The sequence below is a fragment of the Armigeres subalbatus genome, chromosome 3, assembly GCF_024139115.2.
Source record: "Armigeres subalbatus isolate Guangzhou_Male chromosome 3, GZ_Asu_2, whole genome shotgun sequence".
Classification (NCBI taxonomy): domain Eukaryota; kingdom Metazoa; phylum Arthropoda; class Insecta; order Diptera; family Culicidae; genus Armigeres; species Armigeres subalbatus.
In genome coordinates, this window is record NC_085141.1 from 35747929 (window position 1) to 35756296 (window position 8368).

At 36.4% G+C, this 8368-nt stretch overlaps 2 long non-coding RNA genes across 3 annotated transcripts; both read right to left on the reverse strand.

The window, feature by feature from the left end:
- Positions 1 to 297: 297 nt before the first annotated feature.
- On the reverse strand, positions 298 to 1975 carry LOC134219145 (uncharacterized). Of its 2 annotated transcripts, XR_009981497.1 has the most exons (4): positions 1651 to 1975; positions 1315 to 1567; positions 1200 to 1260; positions 298 to 526 (listed from the first exon to the last, which is right to left on the reverse strand). It is a non-coding gene; the product is annotated as an uncharacterized LOC134219145 (long non-coding RNA). The 2 variants fall into 2 exon arrangements; XR_009981496.1 differs by having other exon boundaries at positions 1315 to 1970.
- A 3189-nt stretch (positions 1976 to 5164) lies between these two features.
- LOC134220998 (uncharacterized) lies at positions 5165 to 6357 on the reverse strand. The gene is made up of 3 exons (XR_009982158.1): positions 6094 to 6357; positions 5870 to 6020; positions 5165 to 5793 (listed from the first exon to the last, which is right to left on the reverse strand). It is a non-coding gene; the product is annotated as an uncharacterized LOC134220998 (long non-coding RNA).
- Between the last annotated feature and the right edge of the window lie 2011 nt (positions 6358 to 8368).

The following is an 8368-nucleotide window of genomic DNA, read 5'->3' on the forward strand; positions in this document are numbered from 1 at the left end:
TTCAAAAATCACGCGAGAATTAATCGAGTTATTAAAAATTATTATTGAGCAAATCAGAAATAATCTATAGATTGATCGGTGTGGCAAATAATGAAATCAGGCGAAATAGGGTGTTTAATCGATTTATTAAATTTCATCGTAGATCAGATTAGATCAAATATATAGATTTATTGATGTATAAAATATTCAAATCAGACAAAGTAGGTTGTTGAATCGCTTCATTAAAATTCACCAGGGAGCAGATCAGACTTAGTCTATAGATTAATTTATGAGGAAAATAATTAACAGCAGACGAAATATGGGGTTAAATCGGTTTATTTAATTTCATCATCTAGTGTATCAGATTAAATCTAGAGATTGATCGGTGTGCAAAATATTGTAATCCGACCAAATAGGGTGTTTAATCGATTTAATGGATGCCTTGGACAATTATTCGAGGAATGTCCATACTTCCGAAGATCTTGACCCAGACAAGAGTGCACGAACACTTTTTCGATCGAGCGGGATCGCCTCAAACTTCATGATTCTGCAAGAAAAATAAGGAATTACGTAAATAAAATTATGAAGTTTTCTAGGAATACACACTGAAATCGAATGAAATCTTTTAATACTTAGGACGTGGACCTTAGGACGCGATCATCCGGCAAGATAGTTTTCCACCTCGAATATGTAGTACGCCCCCATGTTTCAACGTGATTAATTAGCACGGAATATCAACAATCTGACCATAATCAGAATACATGGGGACCAAAGTCCGACGAATGCTACCTTTATGTACTCTCAATCTTTATATTTTTTTAAAACTATTTAATGACATTTTGGAAAATATCCTTTTGTTTTCAGGTATTTAGTTAGATGTATTTTCTAGAGTGAAAGTTACAAAATATCGGCACGGATCAAATATCCCATCTCTTTACGACAAAAATTGTCACCTTCCCGTTTTAAACTGTGACTAAATATCTATCTTCAACTGCAGCCGCAGATCGTGGGAAAATTTTGCTTCAGACTTTTTTTCTCCATATATTTGTCAAATAACACAAGGAAAGTAAACCTAATCAATGATCCGGTTACTTCAAATACGGTCAAATGGTTACATTCTACTGGAGTATCTAAAGAACCATTTCCAAACTTTTGTCGAACTTTCTCTGGGAGCCAGTTATCCACACAGATGTGAAAATCTTTCAAAACTTATTACTTACCTTGATTACTGCTAATTATCGGAAAACCAGTCTTCCGGCATGTTCTTTAACGTACCTCGGTCTGAAAAACTCTCAAATTAGTCGAATTTAAATATTTTAATTATCAAATACTCACTTGCTTCCGAGCTTGCTTCATTTTTAATTCATAATCACAGGCACCCGATTTCGTACGTTCATTAATCAGGCGATCAAAATAGGCAACAAATACAATCAATCGATTATTTAACCGATGAAATCAGCAACCGATTTATTTATTCAATAAATCTGCCGACGAAAATAAGTAGTCAACGATAATCGACTTCGTCGGTATGAAAATAGGTCGATTTGATAGTCACCCGATTTCGTCGGATGATTGTGAAATTTGGGAGCTGTCAAATTTTTTATGGGGAATTATTTCCACGGTGGTGATTCATCTCAAATAAGCCTGGTAATTTCGATTGAGCAGCCTCACCTTTCGTCATGTCATTTCACAGAATCGGAAGATCATATTCAAGGCGAAATGCTACCCCTGGTGATATTTCCATCACCAATTACGCTGCGGATGGCCCGAGCAGCACAACCAATCATTACTCTATATAGGCGAACAATACTAACGATCCGAGAAAAATGTTAACCGACAGCGAAATCAATCATTCAATATGTTGAATTTCGCTATGCCGTTTCAGCTGTATAAAAAATAACCCGGTCTGTGGGCATAAACAGCGATTTCGATGTAATATTCAACAACTTTTTTTGCTGTGTATACGTCAAAATATTCTGGAATCTGATTCAAATAATTTCGACTTACTGTGTCCTTTTTAAAAATTTACACTCGATATATTTTCAAACTTCACTACTGTAGCGTTTGAACGATACTGATGAAAATGGATCAATCAATAAGCAAAAACTGCCGCTATGAAACGAACAGATCGAGCCACCGTAGACATGTTCTGTCAAAACAACACGAATAGAAATATGCGTATACAGTGCCGCCGTTGTTTCGATGCGGTGAGTGCAAAATGAGTTACCTTGATTGATCCATTGCGATCGCGTCTTTGGAATATTACTTGACTCATGCGAAGTTTTTTTTTAGACTTTAGGCCCAAGGCTGGCTCGTCTCGTATTTATTTAAGCAAAGTTATGAGATAAGCTTCATCAGCTCTTATCTCGAGAAATTTCGTCTTAAGTATGCTGTCTTAAATAAAATGGAATTATAATCACGTTCTTTATCATATTTCGCAATGACACTGATACAGTTTGATTTTAAATCGAAATGTTGCTGCTCTTTACGTACCTCAATATTTATTTATTACAGATTTGCGCAGACTCGTTCTGAAACCCCAATCAACTGTGCAATTTAAGTTGGTCTGCAGATTAGTCCTATTAGAAAACATACATACATATATATAATAGCCCTGTGTGTCTGTCCGGTGACTAGCCAACCAGCCAACCAGACGCAGCACGCGGGGAATTCTCACAAAAAATAAAATATTTTGACACTTTAATTTCTTTTTTACTATCAGATAAACCAAGGGCCTCATACGCCTGTCACTGGCGAACAAAGCTCATGTACTCTGCATCGAAGCTTAAAACCAGTGTTAGGGCGCAATCGTTAATGCGAACATTTTTATATTCGGTTAGTTACTGCAAATAAATTCTTTTTCGAGTCCTTTTAATCAAGCAGGTATCTCAAGCATACCACATCGTTATTGGCGATTAAAGGTTGCATGAAGAAGAAGAAGTCGAAGGATGATATTAGAAAAATATTGCACGTGGAAGCATACGGAAAATTGTTTCAAACTCTTCTCAAAAATTCTAGAAGCAATTTAATTAAAAACGGAATGCAGTACGGGGTTGGACTTTTCTTATACTGTGTATCAAGTATGATATCATAAAAAAATTAAAATCGAAAAATTGCGTTTATTATGCAGTAGAAGGAAAGTCCAACCCCGTACTGCTAACCGTTTTTAATTAAATTGCTCCTAGAATTTTTTAGAAGAGTTTTAAAAAACTTCCCGTATGCTTCTCCGTGCAATATTTTTCAGATATCATCCTTCGACTTCTTCTTCTTCATGCAACCTTTAATCGCAATATTGCTGCATGATTGAGTGTTTAATTTTGATAAAATATCGAAAACAAAAGTGCGCATAAAAATTTCTTCGCCATAACAAAAAGGTGGTAGAGAACTAACAAATCAAATGCTGTGATGAAAAAAATCACAGACAACAGACGTAGAAAATTTGATTTTTTTTTCATGCAGAAAAAAATCTATCACTCTTAGACAACCGAATGCAACAAGTGCTGGAAACAACACAGAAAACAATAAAAAAACACCGTCATTAGACAAGCGGGCCCACATGTCGAATACGACATGAGCGCCGCCGTGGCCTATCGTCAATCTACTGATTTTTTATTCAACCACTAAAATCAGTAAACGATGGAAACTGTATTGATTGTCATATCTGTTTGTCTGTGCCGAGAAGATCGAGCTGACTTGGAGGATGCTTTGTTCACGGGTATAGCAAAACAAGACAAAATTTTCAAAACGACTTATCTGCTTTTGTAGACAAAGATTCAAACGACGATTTGACGAATCTGATAGCTCTCCCACGCAAACCAACACCATCAACAGGTAGCGGAAACCTTCACCTACCTATTGGTGGTATTGGTTTGCGTGGGAGAGCTATCAGATTCGTCAAATCGTCGTTTGAATCTTTGTTTACAAAAGCAGCTAAGTCGTTTTGAAAATTTTGTCTTGAAAAGTCAAAATCACCGAAGCAAACATAAAATACATACCTAAATATGTTTACTCTTTTATTCGTTGACTTACACAGATTTATGACTTAAAAATGATTTGTTCCTCTGAGTCGTGTATAGTGCACTCACGTACACGCCAAAAAAACGAGTCATTTACAGGAGTTAACCCCGTTTAAACTCATGGAAAAAGGTCAACTGAATTAATCGTGCACAAACCGAGAATTAGGGTCTCGCCGACATTTCTCATCAACACAAACGCAGGTTCGTGGTTGCAAACAATCCCATTTAATTTTGCCGTGACAGCTGCTCGTGGTTGCAAACAAACCGAGTAAAAGTGTGAGTGAAACGTGCGTGTACGTACACGATCGCTGAAAGCCTAATGTCAGAATGCCCAAAACTGTCAAAATTTCCAAAAATGTCAAATTTATGTTTACTACGGTGCATCTGTATGGGGTTGACAGCTGCGCTATATCCCTGGCTTTGTTGTTAAATTTTGACATTTCGTGTCGGTCACCATCCTCATTAGGGATCCTATATTAAGAGATGTGCGAATACTTTTCCAGACGATTTAGCAACGCTGTTACTTTCGTAGACAAACGCTGCCAGCGCTTGCCGCGGCACAAAATGTTGGAGCTCGAACATGACTTTGCCTATGATGGCACCAGTCGATTTTGTTATCTAACATCCAACAATGCATTATCACTAAAATAAAAGTGCAATACAAATGAACATAATACCATTAATAAACTAGACTACTTTTACTTGCCATTGTAAAAACAAATTGTTTATTCGACAAAACTTTTCGTACAATCTTTTTCATTACAATCGCAATACCTCTCAATCCGCAACGATAACAATGTTCATTTGGCTCAGATTCTGACATCTCTCAATGCTCGATTGGCTCAAGATGGCCGCTTTCGCATATCTCTGAATAAATAGGATCCCTAATCCACACGCTTAGTTCAGTTCACCCAAATATAGGTGAAGAATACCTATAATCGCCAAAAAGTACACATACGTATTTATGGGTGAAGTAGCGTTTACCTATATTTGGGTAACTGTGATTTACTCAAATATGAGTACATTTACAAGGGAGAAATATTGGTAAATTTCACCCATATTTGGGTGATTTTTTATTAATTTAACCGTGGGAATTGTTATAAATCAAAATGAAATAACTTTTCAATTGTTTTGTTTTGAATAGAAAAGCGGTTTTTTAAGAAGGGGCTTATGCATAATTTTATTTGGTTTCATAACTCAGGTTCTTATTAACAATCTATGGTTCACATAAACACGATTTCAGCTATAGCTTATTACTTTTAGATCATCATTCATTCACTCACTGACAATTTTTCTTAACTGTTCCTAATACGCCATATGGCCCTGCATACAAATTTGTGTTTTTAATACATTACATAGAAACACATATTGGATTTTGAATCGTTGACATCCTCGAATACTATATATAAAATCGACGGTTCGGTGTCACTCACTGCCAACGAGATTCGCGTTTTGCTTTCCAAAGCAAGTCCCAGTTCCTGCTTCCGATACAAGGAAAAGAACATCAAGGTTACGTGGCTATCACAAATGTGGACCATAGTGAATTGTCCATGGAATCGGCTTAACACTTGAGATGCAACAAATATCCACGAACTATCAATCGGTGTCTTAACGATGGCTACTTTAGCTTCGGTGAGGAATTTCATTTTTCGGGTAGCATTATCACTGACAGAAACGTCTCTTTCTGCCCGGAGATCAATGGGCATAATCATTCAAATCCATCATATCAAGATCACTTCCGTTTAGTTGATGACCCCGGAGGTAATTCCTATCCGACGGATAGAAATTGCAACGAAAACTGCAAATCAAATAGAAAAAAAGCCTTGCGTTACAAAATCAGTCTTGCGGTTATAACTTCCGGAAAAAATACTCACCGATCAATCCGATTGAAAGCCGGTCCTAACCGGATCCTAATCCTGTCCGGCTAACTAATCTGTTGTTTAAGTCGATATTCCAGTCCTAGTTTGGAAATATACGGATCTGGACATGTTGACATTCAGTTGATCAGACGCTGGAAAAATCAAGCTATATGAAAACAAACAAATGTGAATTCGAGCGCAAATAATCTGAATTAACCTTTCAAGTTAGAAATACTTACGTATATAATAATGCACTCCTCGATGCACTCATCAAAATTTAAACAACAATAATTATTGTTAATAAATCTAGTTCTGAACATAAATACTTCTTTTGATTGTACTTATAGATATAATGGCGGCGATGGTGGAAAGTGGTTTCAAATTTTTATTTTTCATCCAAATATGGGTAAAATGAAATCACTCATATATAGGTAATATTACTTCTTTCACAATTTGAGTGAATTTTACCAACTTTCTCGGTAAATTTTACCAATAATATAGGTGATGCATCACATACCCAAATATGGGTGAATGAAGTACCTACATTTGGGTAATCTAATCTAAGCGTGCAGAGTCTATTATATATAGAGTTACGCAAAGAGTGAAGCCAAATCTACCTATTGAACTGTCAAACCGTCTACCTATCGAGCAAAGTAAACAAATGATTGTTGGTAAGGCGGAAGTATTGTTATCGCCTGATGATTATTATGGCGAATTAAAACTCATGAATTGAAATGTATTAGATTTGTTCTAGAAACAGCTTCAAAAAACTTCAATACACCCCCCAATAAAGTTGCAACAAGAATTTCACGTGTTTGCACTCTGTAGGTGACTTTGGTTATCGAATTAAAAAGCTTTAGAAGTGCCCGCATAATTACAAACTGTAAATGGATATTTTCCCGTGCGTTCGGCCACAGTATCCTTTACTGTTGACAACTGTAAATGAACAATCTCATGAAAAGTTTCAACAGTTTGTGGTACGGTTATTTGACAAATAACAGTATGTTGAATGGGTTGTTAAGTTATGTCACCATAAAAAATCGGCCGTATTCGCGTGCAAAATTTTCGCTCGACAGTATGATAAAATGTTGACGTATAATGCAGGAAATATAAAACTTTTTAGTAACAGCATGTTGTATATTGACATTTAGTGATGATGTCGAGTAGTTATGGTTGAATCGACCGAAAAATATTTGATAACCGCAACGTAAACTGTGAAGCTATATCTTACATCGTAATAATGATTCTGACCATATAACATGTTGTTTTTTATTATGCGGGTGATCACTCCCGTGAAGTCACTTGAAGGGTTGAACAAAAATGAAAGTTTTCAACATAATAACAAGACCATCATTCAGAATAAGAGTAAGAAGATCCTCTTTGCGCAACTCTATATAATAGACTCTGCCCTAATCCTCATCGCAGCCAACTTCACTCTGCTGATGCGATGCTCTTTACACGGAACTACATGTGCACTGTAAACCTGACAATACTCTTTAATGAGTAAAAAGTATACATAATTTGCCGGTATATAGAGCTGTCAAAAAAATGGGTATTTTATTTTTTTCAATAATGGGGATTTTTTATCCATTTTCCTGTACCAATCATTTACCCATTAATGGGTGAAAAACTTCTTAGAAGCCACAGTATTCAATTCAGTTTCTGTCGAGCGGGACTTGTGTGGCTTCATTTTAAAATTCTCAAAAACCATCATAAAGGCTACCTTACACCTGGGTGCTGCGGATAGAGCCGCTTTTCTGCGCTCAAGCGAGTAGAGGGATATTTTGAAATCACTCCCATAAACAAAATTATTTTGCAGTTACTTGGCTGTCAAACATTTCCCGCTCTTCGAATTTCTCTTTCCACGCTGCATGAGGGCGCACAAATGCGCTAGACTCTACATGACTTTACAATTGTTTACATACATTCATGCTCCAATCAGCTGCTGAATCTCGTGAAAATTCGTAACGAGTGCTTTCTAGTTGCATTCCTACTAATTTTCCACTCGAAATATAATGTGGGAATATTAGTTACAAAGAATACAAAACTCAATCAAAGTTTATTTTTATTTTTTCCCCAAATAATAACAATACTTCTCAATATTAGATCAGAAACGAACATAACCACACTCTTCAATGTTTGGCTCCGGCACAATAGAAAATTTTGGCTTCAGTTTGACAACCAAATCGATTCTATCCGCACCACCCAGCCTTACACCTCGAAAAAATTTTCCGCCGGGATTTTGATTTTCCGTGCCCAAATTCCGAAAACATCGCATATGCAAAAATACATGCACTGTTAGATGACTTTACCCATTAATGGGTACTGTGTTATTGTTGATATTATTCCCACCGTGAAAAATTCACCCATTTTCTTGAAAAAGTGCCACTACCCATTTTAATGAGTAGTGGCGCTTTTTGAAGAAAATGGGTGAATTTTTCACGGTGGGAATATAGATAGTAGAATCTATAGATGAGCGAATGCATGGCTGAGTCGATTTTTTTGCCCGTGCAC